The sequence below is a fragment of the Salvelinus alpinus genome, chromosome 9, assembly GCF_045679555.1.
Source record: "Salvelinus alpinus chromosome 9, SLU_Salpinus.1, whole genome shotgun sequence".
In the NCBI taxonomy this organism is placed as follows: Eukaryota; Metazoa; Chordata; class Actinopteri; order Salmoniformes; family Salmonidae; genus Salvelinus; species Salvelinus alpinus.
In genome coordinates, this window is record NC_092094.1 from 86,633,320 (window position 1) to 86,651,992 (window position 18,673).

At 44.4% G+C, this 18,673-nt stretch overlaps 1 pseudogene; it reads left to right on the forward strand.

Annotated features, from left to right (window-relative positions):
• Positions 1 to 18,673, forward strand: part of LOC139531010 (ATP-dependent RNA helicase TDRD9-like) — a 43,509-nt pseudogene that overhangs the window by 15,803 nt on the left and 9,033 nt on the right.

The following is an 18,673-nucleotide window of genomic DNA, read 5'->3' on the forward strand; positions in this document are numbered from 1 at the left end:
ATACTCTGCACCTTGTGGGAGCTATAAAGTGTTATTTATACCATTCATGTACTACCATATAATGATTATTATTCAATTGATAGGTTCCTACCACTGTAATGGTTCCAGTGGAGAGCTGGAGAAACTGATGGGTTCCAGGCCTTGAGGATGTATGGAGATTTTCTACTTTCACAGTGACCTTCCCCTGTCAGTACTAACATGGAGGGCTGCTTTTATCCAGTACTCTTAGCTTTGGCTCTGTCTGTCCTAGGGGGATTGTAGTGGATATTTACTGTGCCTTCTCTCTCTCGATCTTTAGTTTCTCTGAGAGTTTTATGAAAGTCAAGCCGTAAGGGAATTTGTACTTAGAGTTGAGTAGTAGAACATGATGGCATCTTCCCTGGGGTGTGGTGGGGGGGGCGTGGTTGTTAGGACAGGTAATTTGTCTGATAGAGAGTCACGTTGTGTGGTGAGAGAGTGCTCTGGGTAATGATTGTTTGACGTCACAGATGGAAGTGACAGTATTTAGGCTTCACCTTTCCTCTTGACCTACATGGATGTGTTTATGTGCTTGTGTGTGAATGTACACTTGCCACTTAGCCATTATGTTTGTTGGTTTGTTTCAGGTGGGCCTAGAGAAGATGGCCACTGAACACACCAGACTCATCTACATGACCACTGGGGTGCTGCTGCAGAAACTGGTCGGAGCCAAGAGCCTGACTGAGTACTCCCACATCTTCATAGATGAGGTAACCAAGACTCACTTTCCTGTTGAGACAGACTGGTCGTCATTTCAAAGTAGTCTACAGATGACTTGACCGCTAATAATGTTGTCCTATCTGGTGTTCAGTGTATCTTAGTACCCAGTAACATCAAACTAGCTGATGGTGAGTAATATCTTGCCATGGCAGTGGATGAGCCAGTCAGTAAGCAGGGTGGTTCTGTGTATTTCAGGTCCATGAGCGGACGGAGGAGTTGGACTTTCTCCTGTTGGTTGTGAGGAAGCTCCTCCATTCCAACTCTCGTTACATCAAGGTGAGCCCACGCTTCTCAGCCCACACTTCTCAGCACTCACCACCATGTGATCCTAAACCGTACTGACTGAACAGACACACCGCCTCCCTTCCCCCTTTATGCAGGTCATCCTCATGTCAGCCACCATCAACTGCAGGGAGTTTGCAGAGTACTTTGGCACGCCTATCTGCAGCCAGATGAACCCAGCCTATGTGTTTGAGGTGGAGGGGGCTCCCTACGCCATCGAGGAATTCTACCTGGATGACGTCTGCAGCCTGATTCCTTACAGGGTGGGTGGGGAAGCATCAAGCCTTGTCTGTGGATGTAGCTGGTACTCACAGTTTAGACTAACCTAACACTGTCTGTGTATTATCTATCTATCAGGTGGATACCCACCATCCAGATGAACCTTACATCACTGTGGAGATGTACAACGTGGCTGTCAGCCTTATCCAGAGCTTTGACGAGCTGGAGGCCAAAGATCAGAGGTTAGGGTTCAAGCAGCAGTACTCTTCATCTTAGCTTGCTTGATAAATTAACAATTTGTTCACTATTTATTAGTTACTGTTGATTTTAGATGTCCTATAGTTGTCCAATAATTATCCCATTGTGTGTATCTCAACAGCAGGACTGAGCGGGAGGGAGGCCTTTCTCTGCCAGACCGAGGCAGTGTGCTGGTGTTCCTTCCTGGTCTGGGTGAGATCCACTACATGCAAGAGGCCTTGTCTAAGCTGGTGCGCAAGAGGTGGGTGTTGTGTGTCTGACGTTCATTGGTTACGTCTCTGGGGCATGACTATGGTAGGTTGTGTGTGTGACCGGTACTTAGTAGAAACTTGATGGTGCTGTTATGGTGTATGTTTCAGACTGCAGGTGTACCCTCTCCACTCCTCTGTCACTCTGGAGGAGCAGAACGGGGTGTTTCTGGTGCCTGTCCCAGGGTACAGGAAGGTAACTATCACACCACTCTACTGAATAGGACTTCTAGAACGTAGCTCTGTTTTTTTAATGTTCTGTCTGTCTCCACAGATCATCCTCTCCACCAACATTGCAGAGAGCTCTGTTACAGTCCCAGATGTCAAATATGGTGGGTGTTTTCTTTTTCATAATGTTTATATATAAACTCAGCAAAAAAATAAACGTCCTCTGAGACATAAACTGAACAAGTTCCACAGACATGTGACTAACAGAAATGGAATAATGTGTCCCTGAACAAAGGGGGGCTCAAAATCAAAAGTAACAGTCAGTATCTGGTGTGGCCACCAGCTGCATTAAGTACTGCAGTGCATCTCCTCCTCATGGACTGCACCAGATTTGGCAGTTCTTGCTCTGAGATGTTACCCCACTCTTCCACCAAGTCACCTGCAAGTTCCCGGACATTTCTGGGGGGAATGGCCCAAGCCCTCACCCTCCAATCCAACAGGTCCCAGACATGCTCAATGGGATTGAGATCCGGGCTCTTCGCTGGCCATGGCAGAACACTGACATTCCTGTCTTGCAGAAAATCACACACAGAACGAGCAGTATGGCTGGTGGCATTGTCATGCTGGAGGGTCATGTCAGGATGAGCCTGCAGGAAGGGTACCACATGAGGGAGGAGAATGTCTTCCCTGTAACGCACAGCGTTGAGATTGCCTGCAATGACAATAAGCTCAGTCCGATGATGCTGTGACACACCGCCCCAGACCATGACTGACCCTCCACCTCCAAATCGATCCCGCTCCAGAGTACAGGCCTCGGTGTAACGCTCATTCCTTTGACGATAAACGCGAATCCGGCCATCACCCCTGGTGAGACAAAACCGCGAATCGTCAGTGAAGAGCACTTTTTGCCAGTCCTGTCTGGTCCGGAGACGGTGGGTTTGTGCCCGTAGGCGACGTTGTTGCCGGTGATGTCTGGTGAGGACCTGCCTTACAACAGGCCTACAAGCCCTCAGTCCAGCCTCTCTCAGCCTATTGCGGACAGTCTGAGCACTGATGGAGAGATTGTGCGTTCCTGGTGTAACTTGGGCAGTTGTTGCCATCTTGTACCTGTCCCGCAGGTGTGATGTTCAGATGTACCGATCCTGTGCAGGTGTTATTACACGTGGTCTGCCACTGCGAGGATGATCAGCTGTCCATCCTGTCTCCCTGTAGCGCTGTATTAGGCGTCTCACAGTACGGACATTGCAATTTATTGCCCTTGCCACATCTGCAGTCCTCATGCCTCCTTGCAGCATGCCTAAGGCACGTTCACGCAGATGAGCAGGGACCCTGGGCATCTTTCTTTTGGTATTTTTCAGAGTCAGTAGAAAGGCCTCTTTAGTGTCCTAAGTTTTCATAACTGTGGCCTTAATTGCCTACCCTTTATTGTCTTAAGCTGTTATTGTCTTAACGACCATTCCACTGGTGCATGTTCATTAATTGTATATGGTTCATTGAACAAGCATGGGAAACAGTGTTTAAAACTTCTTATGGCTTGGGGGTAGTATTTCAATGTCTGGATGACAAGCGTGCCCAAAGTAAACTGCCTGTTACTCAGGCCCAGAAGCTAGGATATGCATATAATTGGTAGATTTGGATAGAAAACACTCTAAAGCAGGGGTGTCAAACATACGGCCCGCGGGCCGGAACCGGCCCCCAAGGAGGTTCGATCAGGCCCGCAGGATAATTTGAAAGTGGAAAAAATGCATAAAAGACATGGAATTAATATTTTTAATTCGCTGCAATTCATGGATTATCCGCTAAGGGGCGCACTCTTTCCATCAGAGTAGAAGACAAGCCGCATCACTGAGAGACTGAAAACAGCAGACGGTATCAATGCGCCATCTGCTGCTTGTTACGACGTTGTTAATACCTTGGTCTCTACCTCTCCGCTACACCCTCATTAGCCAAAATGTCGTTATCCAAACGGAGAAAAGTAGATAAGGAGTGTAGAATTTTCAAAGAAAAATGGACCACGTCCTATTTATTTACAGAGATGCACGGAAAACCTTCGTGCTTGGTGTGTTTGCAACAAGTTTCGGTATTGAAGGAATATAATATTCGACGCCACTACGAGACTCATCACAGCGAAAAATATGACGGCTTGCAAGGACAACTGAGAAGAGATAAGATTAACGAATTGCTGGCGGGTCTGAGGAAACAGCAGTCAACTTTCATCCAGAGCCGAGAAGTCAGTGAAGCAGCGGTAAAAGCCAGCTACCTAATTGCTAGCGAAATAGCATTAGCATCGAAGCCGTATTCCGACGGTGACTTTGTTAAACGATGCATGATGAAGGCGGCTGAACTTGTATGTCCCGAGAAGCGACAAGCTTTTGCCAATATTAGCCTGACGAGGAATACTATAGCAGAGAGGATTTCGGAACTATCGGCAGATTTAGACAGTCAATTGAAACAGAGAGTCAAGTCATTTATTGCATTTTCCGTGGCAATTGACGAGAGCACTGACATCACAGACGTGGCCCAACTGGCCATATTTATTCGAGGAGTTGATGAGACATTGACTGTTACTGAAGAGTTTCTTGAGTTGGTGCCAATGATGGACACCACAACAGCCGAGGACATTTTCGGCTCTGTCGTTGCTGCATTGGACAGAGTTGGAGTGGACTGGTCCCGCGCTGTCAGCCTGGCTACAGGCTGACAGCCTGGCTACCTTTCACAGTTAAAGCTTCTGATCTGCCGGTCGAAATTCAGCTAGAGATAATTGATTTGCAGTGTGATGCAGATTTGAAGGGCAAATTTGCCTCTGTAGGTCTGGACAGATTTTATCAGTATCTACTACCAGGGTACCCCAAATTAACAGCCCTGGCTGCTAAAATTTTGTGCATGTTTGGGACAACCTACCTTTGTGAACAAATTTTCTCAGTGATGAATATCAATAAAACAAAAATGCGTTCAAGGCTCACAAACAAGCACTTAAATGACATTCTGAAAGTGACAGCTAGTCAGGACATGACACCTGGTGTTGATGCACTTGTACAGGCCAAAAGATGCCAAGTTTCAGGAACAAATACAAGTCCAGACTAGACTAACATCTTTAAAATGCTGCCTTAGATACTGTTTGCATTGAAAGAATACAGCTCTGTGAAGATGAATCCTTACTGTGGTGATTTAAAAAATGTGCACTTTAATGTTAGTCAGCAGCTTCAAAACAAAAGTTGTGTGATGGAATTCTACTGTTCATACAACTCCATAAATTTTCAGTATGTATTGTATGTGTATGTATGTTTCATGTATGAAGTTTACAGATTTACAGGACAGGCGAACACTTTCTTCATTACACATTTAAAATCACTCTCCTTAGTTTGTAAGGTGTACGCAGGGATTACATTTAGATTTTATATGCGTATGTGTAAGTGGTTTAAAAATTCCTTTCTTTAAAAGTCTCATTTAATCTTAAAGTGCATTACTATATTTTTCAGTACCAATTAAAGTTTTGTGCCTTTGTACAATCAGTGGGATCAGTTGCAATGCATATTTGTGAATGATAAAAGTAAATTGCACATTTGTCTAAGGAAATATGAGGTGTTTCATGAAATGTTTTGTAAAAGGATAGTTCATTAAATTTCAATATTTTCCTAATGTTCTTGTGCTTCTTTACACCAAAACAAAGGAAAGACATGATATTTTGGTTATTTATAGCAGAGTATGGTATAATTTTAATGGTCCGGCCCACTTGACATCTCCCTAGGCCGTATGTGGCCCACGATGCGAAATGAGTTTGACACCCCTGCTCTAAAGTTTCCAAAACTGGTAAAATAATGTCTGTGAGTATAACATAACTGATATGGCAGGCAAAAACCTGAGGAAAATCCATCCCGGAAGTGGGATTTGTTTTTATGTGGGTATTTTCAATTGAATGCCTTTAAAGTATCTAATGGGTTAGGACCCAGATTGCAGTTCCTATGGCTTCCACTAGATGTCAACAGTCTTTGGACATTGTTACAGTCTTTAGACATTGTTTCAGGCTTGTTTTCTGAAAAATGAAGAAGAATGAGACCTTTCTCTCAGTGGACTGTAGAATCATGCAGTGCTGGTTTTGCGCGTGACCGAGTGTGCGCCCTTCGTTGTTTTTCCTTTCTATTGAATACGCTATTGTCCGGTTGAAATATTATCGATTATTTAGGCAATTGACAACCTGAGGATTAATTATAAACATTGTTTGACATGTTTCAATGAACTTTACCAGTACTATTAGGATGTATTCGTCTGCATGTTTTGACCGCCTTTGAGCCAGTGGATTACTGAACAAAACGCACCAACAAAACTGAGTTTTTGGTATATAAAGAGGGACTTTATCGAACAAAACGAACGTTTATTGTGTAGCTGGTTCTCTTGTGACTGCAACCATATGAAGATCTTCAAAGGTAAGTGATTAATTTTATCGCTGTTTCTGACTTTTGTAATTCCTTTACTTGGTTGTAAAATGTTTGTATGCTTTTGTAAACTGGGCGCTGTCCTCGGATAATCGCCCGGTATGCTTTCGCCGTAAAGCCTTTTTGAAATCTGACCAAGCGGCTGGATTAACAAGAAGTTAATCTTTAAGCCGATGTATAACACTTGTATTTTTTATGAAGTTTTATTATGACTATTTCTGTATTTTGAATTTGGTGCTCTGCAATTTCCTCGGATGTTGTCGAGGTGGGTCGCTAGCGGAACGCCTGCGCCAGAAAGGTTAAACCCTTTACAATGAAGATCTGTGAAGTTATTTGGATTTTTACTAATTATTTTGAAAGACAGGATCCTGAAAAAGGGACATTTATTTTTTTGAGTTTATATTATTATTTTAAAAAAAATATACCCCTTTTTCCTCCCCAATTTCGTGGTATCCAATTGGTAGTTAGTCATGTCCCATCGCTGCAACTCACGTACCGACAAAGGTCGAGAGACGTGCTTGCTCCGAAACCCAGCCAAGCCGCACTGCTTCTTGAGACAACGCCCGCTTAACCCGGAAGCCAGCCGCACCAATGTGTCGGAGGAAATGCTGTACACCTGGCCAAAGTGTCAGCGTACATTGCACCCGGCCCGCCACAGGAGTCGCTAGTGTGCGATGGGACAGGAACATCCCTGCCAGCCAAACCCTCCCCTAACCTGGACGGCGCTGGGCCAATGGTGCGCCGCCCCATTGGTTTCCCGGTCGCGGCCGGCTGCGACAGAGCCTGGACTCGAACCAGGTTCTCTAGTGGCATAGCTAGCACTGCTGTGCAGTGCCTTAGACCACTGTGCCACTCAGGAGGCCCTTAATCATAATGTTTACAGACTTTCCTTGCTATATGTACTGCGTACTGTATTCACTCCATGTGTCTGAATTTGATGTATTCCTGTTGACAGTGATTGATTTCTGTCTGGCGCGTCACATGGTCTGTGACAAAGAGACCAGTTACCAGTCCCTCCGCCTCACCTGGGCCTCCAAGACCAACTGCAACCAGCGCAGAGGTACAGTACTATGCAGTTCCACCTCATACTGCCCATCAGGGAGGCAATTCCATTTCAAGAAAGCAATTGAAATTCCAATTCAAGAATAGAATTCCCAATGAGGATTTGTGAATCCTCTCTCCCTCAGGCAGGGCTGGGCGAGTGTCTAAGGGCTACTGTTACCGGCTGGTGACCAAGGAGTTCTGGAGGAATGAGATCCCAGACTATGTGGTTCCTGAGTTGGTGGTAAGAGAGTCATACATTAGGTCAGCCCTGATGGCAAAGAACCAAGCTCATAACTATGATTGATAGTATGATGATTAACACCTGCGAAGTTGGATTCATTTGTTGATTGATTTATGCACCAGATGTGATTACTGAAAGACTAGGCAGGCTACTCAACTAGACCTATAAAGTTGCTAGTTTATTCTGCCAGTAACTATGATATTTTTGTACTATTCCCAGCGTGCCCCCCTGGCCAACATCATGCTGAAGGTGAAGCTACTGGACATGGGTAACCCCCGCTCTCTCCACTGCCCTCTCACCCCCCAACCTCAACGACATCGAGAGGACTGTTCTCCAGCTCAAAGAGGTACCTCACTGTGGACCTGCTGACATCCTTATCCCAAACATACATTGATGGAATTGGATTCCTGTACTTATGGAGAGATTTCAAAAAACTAAAATATACAACGTGCAACAATTTCTGAGATTTTACTGAGTTACAGTTCATATAAGGAAATCAGTCAATTGAAATAAATTCATTAGACCCTAATCTATGGATTTCACATGACTAGGAATAGAGATATGCATCTGTTGGTCACAGATATCTTTAAAAAAAGGTAGGGGCGTGGATCAGAAAACCAGTCAGTATCTGGTGTGGCCACCATTTGCCTCATGCAGCACGACACATCTCCTTTGCAGAGTTGATCAGGCTGTTGATTGTGGCCTGTGGAATGTTCTCCCACTCCTCTTCAATGGCTGTGCGAAGTTACTGGGTATTGGCAGGAACTGGAACATGCTGTCGTACACATCGATCATTGAGCATCCCAAAAATGCTCAATGAGTATAAGTATGCAGGCCATGGAAGAACTGGAACATTTTCAGCTTCCAGAAATTGTGTACAGATGCTTGTGACATGGGGCCGTGCATTATCATGCTGAAACATGAGGTGATGGCGGCGGATGAATGGCTCGGCAATGGGCCTCATGATCTCGTCACGGTGTCTCTGTGCATTCAAATTGCCATCGATAAAATGCAATTGTGTTTGTTGTCTGTAGCTTACCATAACTCCACCACCACCATGGGGCACTCGGTTCACAACGTTGACGGCAGTAAACTGCTTGCCCACACAACGCAATACACGTTGTCTGCCATCTGCCCGGTATAGTTGAAACCGGGATTCATCCATGAAGAGCACACTTCTCCAGCGTGCCATTGGCCATCGACGGTGAGCATTTTCCCACTGCAGTCAGGTCAAGACCCTGGTGAGGACAACAAGCACGCAGATTCTTCGGGTTGTACAAACCCAGTTTCATCAGCTGTCCAGGTGGCTGGTCTCAGACGATCCTACAGGTGGAGGTCCTGGGCTAGCGTGATTACACATGGTCTGTGTTTGTGAAGCCGGTTGGACGTACTGCCAAATTCTCTAAAATGACGTTGGAGGCGGCTTAGGGTAGAGAAATGAACTTTACTGCAATGGTGGCCATTCCTCCAGTCAGCATGCCAATTGCACGCCCCCTCAACTTGAGATATCTGTGGCATTGTGTTGCGTAACAACTGCACATTTTAGTGGCCTTTTGTCCCCAGCACAAGGTGCACCTGTGTAATGATCATTCTGTTTGATCAGCTTCTTGATATGCCACACCTGTCAGATGGATCATCTTGGCAAAGGAGAAATGCTCACAAACAGGGATGTAAACAAATTTGTGCACAAAATTTGAGAACATAGGACCAACACTTTTACATGTTGCGTTTATATTTTTGTTCAGTATAGATACAGCGGTGCTGAAAGCCCAATTCTGTCACTGTGTGTTTGTGATGTTGCAATGATTTCCTAACGTTGGTTCTGCTGTATCAGGACCTCTGCGTCAGCTAGAATTAGCTCTGTCAGTGGTGTTTGTGAGGGTGGTTGTCAGGTGTGATTTGGGGGGGGGGGGGGCGTGCTGTGGATGGGCTCTTCAAATACAATATTTGTCACATGCTTCCTAAACAACAGGATGATATTCTTATTTACGGGCACTTCCCAACAAATAATAGAAAAATAATAACACAAGGAAGAAATACACAATGAGCAATGATAACTTGGCTATATACACTGGGTACCAGTTCTGAATTGATGTGCAGGGGTATGAGGTAATTGAGGTAGACATGTACATATAGGTAGGGATAAAGTAACTAGGCTACAGGATGGATAATAAACAGTAGCAGCAGCGAATGTGATGAGTCAAGAGTTGGCGCAAAAAGGTTAATGCAGATAGTCCGGGTGGCTATTGATGAACTATTTTAACTAACTACAGTGCTTTTGGTAAGTATTTGGATCCCTTGACTTCTACATTTTGTTACGTTACAGCCTTATTCTAAAATGGATTAAAAACATTTCCTCAGCAATCTACACAATACCCTATAATGACAAAGTGGAAACAGCTTGTACATTTTTTTTTTGATGATTTATAAAAAATAGAAAACACCTTTTATTTACATAAGTATTCAGACCCTTTTGCTATGAGACTTGAAATTGAGCTCAGGTGCATCCTGTTTCCATTGATCATCCTTGATGTTTCTACAACTTGATTGGAGTCCCCATGTGGTAAATTCAGGGTCCCACAGTTGACAATGCATGCCAGAGAAAAAACCAAGCCATGAGGTTGAAGGAATTGTCTGTAGAGCTCAGAGAAAGGACTGTGTCGCAGTGCTAGCTGTGCCACTAGAGATCTTGGTTCGACTCCAGGCTCTGTCGCGGCCGGGAGACCCATGGGGCGGCGCACAATTGGCCCAGCGTCATCCAGGTTAGGGGAGGGCTTGGCCAGCAGGGATGTCCTTGTCAATTCGCGCACTAGCGACTCCTGTGGCGGGCCAGGCGCAATGCAGGCTGACATGCTCACCAGGTGTACAGTGTTTCCTCCGACACATTGGTGCGGCTGGCTTCCGTGTTAAGCGGGCATTGTGTCAAGAAGCAGTGTGGCTGGGTTGTGTTTTGGAGCACGCACCCCGCTCGACCTTCGCCTCTCCCGAGTCCGTACGGGAGTTGTAGCGATGGGACAAGACCGTAAACTACCAATTGGATACCACGAAATTGGGGAGAAAAAGGGGTAAAAAAAAATAAGACTCGAGGCTGTAATCGCTGCCAAAGGAGCTTCAACAAAGTACTGAGTAAATGATCTACTTATGTAAATGTAATATATATACAGTGGGGAGAACAAGTATTTGATACACTGCCGATTTTGCAGGTTTTCCTACTTACAAAGCATGTAGAGGTCTGTAATTTTTATCATAGGTACACTTCAACTATGAGAGACGGAATCTAAAACAAAAATCCAGAAAATCACATTGTATGATTTTTAAATAATTAATTTGCATTTTATTGCATGACATAAGTATTTGATCACCTACCAACCAGTAAGAATTCCGGCTCTCACAGACCTGTTAGTTTTTCTTTAAGAAGCCCTCCTGTTCTCCACTCATTACCTGTATTAACTGCACCTGTTTGAACTCGTTACCTGTATAAAAGACACCTGTCCACACACAATCAAACAGATTCCAACCTCTCCACAATGGCCAAGACCAGAGAGCTGTGTAAGGACATCAGGGATAAAATTGTAGACCTGCACAAGGCTGGGATGGGCTACAGGACAATAGGCAAGCAGCTTGGTGAGAAGGAAACAACTGTTGGCGCAATTATTAGAAAATGGAAGAAGTTCAAGATGACGGTCAATCACCCTCGGTCTGGGGCTCCATGCAAGATTTCACCTCGTGGGGCATCAATGATCATGAGGAAGGTGAGGGATCAGCCCAGAACTACACGGCAGGACCTGGTCAATGACCTGAAGAGAGCTGGGACCACAGTCTCAAAGAAAACCATTAGTAACACACTACGCCGTCATGGATTAAAATCCTGCAGCGCACGCAAGGTCCCCCTGCTTAAGCCAGTGCATGTCCAGGCCTGTCTGAAGTTTGCCAATGACCATCTGGATGATCCAGAGGAGGAATGGGAGAAGGTCATGTGGTCTGATGAGACAAAAATAGAGCTTTTTGGTCTAACTCCACTCGCCGTGTTTGGAGGAAGAAGAAGTTTGAGTACAACCCCAAGAACACCATCCCAACCGTGAAGCATGGAGGTGGAAACATCATTCTTTGGGGATGCTTTTCTGCAAAGGGGACAGGACGACTGCACCGTATTGAGGGGAGGATGGATGGGGCCATGTATCGCGAGATCTTGGCCAACAACCTCCTTCCCTCAGTAAGAGCATTGAAGATGGGTCGTGGCTGGGTCTTCCAGCATGACAACGACACGAAGCACACAGCCATGGCAACTAAGGAGTGGCTCCGTAAGAAGCATCTCAAGGTCCTGGAGTGGCCTAGCCAGTCTCCAGACCTGAACCCAATAGAAAATCTTTGGAGGGAGCTGAAAGTCCGTATTGCCCAGCGACAGCCCCGAAACCTGAAGGATCTGGAGAAGATCTGTAGGGAGGAGTGGGCCAAAATCCCTGCTGCAGTGTGTGCAAACCTAGTCAAGAACTACAGGAAACGTATGATCTCTGTAATTGCAAACAAAGGTTTCTGTACCAAATATTAACTTCTGCTTTTCTGATGTATCAAATACTTATGTCATGCAATAAAATGCAAATTAATTACTTAAAAATCATACAATGTGATTTTCTGGATTTTTGTTTTAGATTCCGTCTCTCATAGTTGAAGTGTACCTATGATAAAAATTACAGACCTCTACATGCTTTGTAAGTAGGAAAACCTGCAAAATCGGCAGTGTATCAAATACTTGTTCTCCCCACTGTATATTTTTTTTTTACAAATTTGAAAACATTTCTAAAACCTTTTTTTTGCTTTGTCATTATGGTGTATTGTGTGTAGAATGATGAGGAAAATTAAAATGTAATCAATTTTAGAATACGCCTGTCACATAACGTGGAAAAAGACGAGGGGTCTGAATACTTTCCTAATGCGCTGTATACCGAACAAAAATAGAAACGCAACATGTAAAGTGTTGGTCCCATGTTTCATGAGCTAAATTTAAAAGATCCCAGTAATGTTCCGTATAGTACGCACAAAAAGCTTATTTCTCTCAGATTTTGTGCACAAATTTGTTTGCATCCCTGTTAGTGATAATTTCTTCTTTGCCAAGATGATCCATCCACCTGACAAGTGTGGCATATCAAAAAGATGATTAAACAGCATGATCATTACATGTGCAGTTCTGTCACACAGCACATTGCCACAGATGTTTCAAGTTTTGAAGGGGCGTGCAATTGACATGCTGACTTTCAGGAATGTCCACCAGAGCTGTTGCCAGAGAATTGAATGTTAATTTCTCTAACATAAGCCGCCTCCGTTGTTTTAGAGGTTTTAGCAGTATATCCAACCGTCATCACAACCACAGACCACATGTAAACACGCCAGCCCAGGACCTTTTGTGGGGAAAAACTCATTCTGATTGGCTGGGCCTGGCTCCTAATCTATGGGTTTCACATGACTGGGCAAGGACGCAGCTATGGGTGGCATATCAAGAAGGCCCACCCACTTGAGAGCCAGGCCCACCCATGGCTGCGCCCCTGCCCAGTCATGCGAAACCCATAGATTCGGGACTAATGCATTTTTTTCAGTTGACTAATTGACTTATATGAACAGTAACTCAGTGAAATTGTTGCATGCTGCATTTTTATATTTTTGTCCACTGTATTTAGCAGTCTTTATGGCTTGGGGGTGGAAGCTGTTCGGGGTCCTGTTGGTTCTAGACTTGGTGCATCGGTACCGCTTGCTGTGCGGTAGCAGACAGGACAGTCAGGTCTCTTTGGCTGGAAGGATTGATGGATAGAGACATTTTGACTGTGAATCAGTGTGTGTATGTGTGACACTAAGCATTCTTGCAGTCAGTTATCTTTGAAGGAAAGAGAATCGTCATGACGTGTGTGTGTTTGTGGTGTAGATGGGCGCACTGTCCCTGGGGAACAATGGGCAGGGCCAGAAGCGTTTTGATGGAGAGCTGACGTTCCTGGGTCGGATGCTGGCTCACCTGCCTGTGGACCTGCACCTGTGGAAGATGATCGTACTCGGACATGTCTTTGGCTGTCTGGAGGAGTGCCTCATCATAGGTCAGTGGGGTTTGGGTTTATGCTTTGTGTGTTTGGTCAACGACTTCTCTCCGTGTGTGTCTCTCTCTCTCTCTCTCTCTCTCTATTATTTTCTCTCATTCAGCAAAAAATATATAATTGCACTTATAAACTGGGTGGTTTGAGCCCTGAATGCTGATTGGCTGACAGCCATTGCATATCAGATGTTGATAACCATTTTTATGATAGCAATAAGGCACCTCAGGTTTGTGATATATGGCCAATATACCACGGCTCAGGACTGTCATGTTTTGCGTTGGAACAGCACTCAGCCGTGGTTAATTGGCCATATACCATACCTCCTCTGTCCTTATTGGTTAATTCTACACAATCTACCTAGGCACTGCCATTTGACCTATTGTCTGTTGTAACTAGGGCTGTGATGGTCTTGGAATTTGAGGTTATGGTAATTGGCCAGGCCAATGTACACAGTCACCAATATAACCATTAGGGAGGGTCAGAAAAGGGTAGGTTACAGTTTTGTTTGCACACTTGTTTACATGCATATGCTTCTTAATAAAACCTATTTTAAACAAGCCATTATACTTCGTTATTACCATGGCATTTCATTTTTTTCCCTCCAGGTTATTAAATATCAATTAAGAATTGCCAGGTTGGAGAGGATCTGTAGCATTTTCGTATTGACACAGCTTTATTTTGATTCCGTTACTTCTATGTGCCTACCTTTTTCTTGTCTGTTGGCTTTTTTTGCATATAAATAAATAAAATACATATCCTATTTCGACGTGCAAAACCATTCAAACGAAGGCCGCTTTTCCCGAAATATTTGCATAACGTCACAATCTACGCTGCTGCAGTCATTCGACGACATTGGCATATGTTTTTCAAAGAGAGGACGCCATAATGAGAAATAATGTACTGTAGCAAAAGCTACTGAAAATAGTCCTTTTACAAGAGATGGAGTCCATACAGGTTACTTTAGGAAACTTGGTGAATGGACAGAATAGGACTATAGAGAGAATCAGCAAACTCGCACACCCCTGTAAAAGCACCCGTCAATCAAAGCAACCAGCATATGTCAGACACAAGCAAATATATATATATATATATATTTTCCTTAAAATGTATTTAAAAACCTAGGCTTACCTTAGGTTTTTCGAAGATAGGCTATAAGGAATTGAACATAAAAGTATGAAAGGGACAACTATAGTATGAAATTAACAATTATTAAAAAGGAAACAAATACACACACACTGCATGTCCATAGCCTATTTATCAGTGATGCTGATTGTCGAGGGAGAGAGAGTTGGAAAAGGTTTTTCAAAAACTGATGAACTATTATAATTTGACTTACTGTGTGAGGTGAAGAGAAAATGACAGAAGCTCAGCTGGGCACTTTCCTACATTTGCGAGAAGCAGGCCAGGTACCTCTATTTGTGCTCAGGCGTGCGCCGTCAACATTAACAGGACAGGGAAACCAGACACATGCTCACATGGAGTGTGTAAATGATAGGATGAAATAAACCACAAGTGTAGCAGGTTGTGAACTCTACAAACAGCATTTCCATTCTGAGAATTAGAATGGTAAATTACTGTAAGTAATACATGCATTAACAGAAATTAATGTAACCAAATGACAGGGTAAATTGCCTGTTTTACATATGGTAGGCTACCACATGGGCATTCGTAGAAGTGCATTGTAGGCCGACGCTGTATAGCCTAGGCTGCTATTCTAATTTGCGGGGGTAGGAGGGCGTAATAAATTTTTCTTTGTCTCGCCTATGGCCGCATATCGTCCAGGACCGGACCTGATCAGCGTTGATTAGTCTATAAATTAAGAGAAGAGTCCGTATCAAATTATACCATGCCAGGTTGGAGAGGATTGGCACATTGTCCATTTGACACATCATTAGCGCGTAAAGACTATAGCCCTCAGAGCCAGAACAACCTTTTATTAATGAAGAGTCGGACACATCCAACTTTTTAAATACCTATTTATTTACTAACAAGCAATGAAAACGATCGTTGTATAAAAGAAAGTTTACACATCCCAAAAAAAAGTGCCATAGCCTATAGCTCTCTACACCCACACACATCTAGCCGGATTAGCTGCTCCAGCATCGAAGGACAGTTGGGAAGACGAGGAGATGTAGAAAAGTTGAATAGACTAAGATAGCAAAACAATAGCTTATCATTATTAAACACTCCCACTATTAGGTAAAGTTTACATGAAAATACAGTTAGTAAAAATAATGACTCTAGTCCTATTTAGAAGGTTTTGAAGGTTATTTTATTTTCTTGAGTCTTCATCCATAACAGTCAGTTATTAAATTACAATCACAGTGCTAGCTATAACACTCGTCCCTATCTTCTCTTAAATGTTTGAATATTTAGGAGCAAGCTGTCCTTTGCACACGGTGTGCCGAGTGATTCCATTGCTTTTGTCAACGCATTCAAGGCTTGGCACACGTCCAGAAACAAGGGAGAGTTGAGGCACCCAAAGGTGAGAGCATTTAGATTGTTATGTTACATAAATTAACTCCCAACATGGATAATACATGGAAGCGTATGTAATAAAGGAGGTGCCTAAAGACATCAGACAAGGTGTGTGTGTTCTTCCTCCCAGGATGAGCTGGAGTGGGGCAAGGAGAACTGCATCCAGATCAAGAGGGTAAGAGAGGTATAGAGACCAGCATCTCACGAAACACACACCAGTTGTCCCCAATTTCTGACCACCTGACCCCGACTCTGTGACCCCCAGGTGGCCGAGCTCTATGAGGACCTGAAGAAGATGTCCCAGTTCAACATGCACGTGATTGAGAACCCATTGCCCATGGACTACTCCAGCCTCCACAAGCAGAGATTCATCTTGCAGGTGAGACCGAGGCACATGCAAGCATTCTGGAGCTCTACACCTTACTTCCAACTTATCTCTATTCAATTGAGGGAAGGCTTAACTGAATAGAGTAAGCCTTCATTTAAATACATCATAAGATTGGTGAGAAGAGAGCAGGTTGATTATTGCACAGGTATGCCCATAGATGAATTAGCAAGTGTGGTAAAATTGCATAATTCAGCTGTGCTTATTGGCCGTAGGGTAATAGGTGACTGACATTCCGCACGTGGCTAATTAATAGTAAAGGAGGAAAAGCGACATGACACTGCTGTTGATGAGAACATTGTAAACATCAGATGTAAATTCTTGCTGTGCCCATAGAGGAAGCCATGTCAATTATATTGTGCTTACTGAATGAAGTGAGCTCTCCATTCAGACCAGCCTTACTGATTTGAACCTGCGTTATCAACTACTTTATGATTATTGTTATGACACTAATTTTACCTTGTGTACCTAGCCCTTCTACACAGACTATCACTCTGGCCTTGTCTATTTGATAGAATCTCATCTTTCTTTTTCTCAGGTGGTTATTGCTGGTGCCTACTACCCCAACTACTTTGCCTAAGGGGAAATGGATGAAGAGCTGGCCTCCAAAGACCTGTCTGGCCATGATCCCAAAACAACAGTGCTGATATGATGCCTTTACCCCCTATCCCCGATTCATCAGATTCCTATACATGAACCGTGTTGTATCTTGTGAATGCTAGCCCACTGACAGGCTCTTTGACTGTTTGGTCTCAGGTGAGGAACCTGCCCCCCTATAGTTTCCTGTACTATAAGCAGCTGCAGTCCCTGTTCCGCCAGTGTGGCCAGGTCAAGTCCATAGCCTTTGATGGATCCAGGTAACAAACTAATGGATGAAACCTTGACTAGATGTACCATAACTCATCATGTTACCTGTTTCATAGATAAATACTTCTTAGATGTTTTGACCTAAATGGTCTAACAGTATACACATAGTTCATTGGGTAAGATGATGAACATTTGTTGTGTGTTCGTTCAGAGGGCATGTGGAGTTCTACCAGACGACTACCCGGGGGTCGGGGGTCCTCCCTGAGGTGTCACTGGCCCTCCTCCTGGCCCACCAGAGGCATCCTCTGGACCTGTTTGTGCACCCCAGTGACGAGGTGGAGGCCCGCGCTGGGAGCAGGACCGTCTGCCACATGAGATGCGCTCGGTAGAAAGCCTATACATCCTTCTCACGCTAATAATACTCTGGTAGGAGCTGTAGTTTTAACCCTCTCATATGCTACAAAATACAGTTTTCTGCATGGGTGAAGCATCTTACCCCAACTTCTCAAGATAAATGTGTTTTGCGGTCAGTTGATGTCTTGGTAATGTCAGCTCTGGCTCAGGGCCAGGTACCTCTTCAGGGGGGTGGAGGTGTCCTGTCAGTGGCTGTTTGGGGGGAGTGGGCCCTGCAGCCACCCACAGGCTGCACCCCTCTACACTGGGCCTTGATGTAACCTGATGTAACCTGATGCCTTGATGTAACCTGACGTGCTATGGCACTATGGTTAACACTCCACAGCCATCACACAGCCGCTTAGAGGGGCCCCCCCCTTTCCTCCTCCTTACACACATTTAGAGACTGGGCTGTCATGTTAGTGAGTTGGGTCAGTCTCATAGACTCACTCACTGATGCAATGATGCAGCTCAGTGACTGACTGTTACACTTGCACTGTGTTCCCCCCTTGGAGGGATCCTCCAGGTTTTCTTTGCATCACTCATTCTATCCAGTCCTGTGGTTTGCAGGGTGAATGTGGACTTCCAGGACAACTCTACTACCGTGCCAAGATCCTGCACGTCCGCGGCAGCTCTGTGGAGGTACAATCACATGCACGCCAAGCTTACTGGCACACACAATCACTTCCTCCCTAATACAGGTTAATTATAGTTGCAGTTATAGTGGATGAACCATGTAAAGTATGTGTTTTGAATATCCCAGGTGTTCTTTTTACGGAAGAACGGAAACACCACCCTGGTGTCATGCAGCTGTCTGAGGGAGCTACCTGCTGATATCATGGCCCACCCATTGCAGGTACAGCTACAAAGTCTATATAGGCAACATACTGTATTTTCCTGAT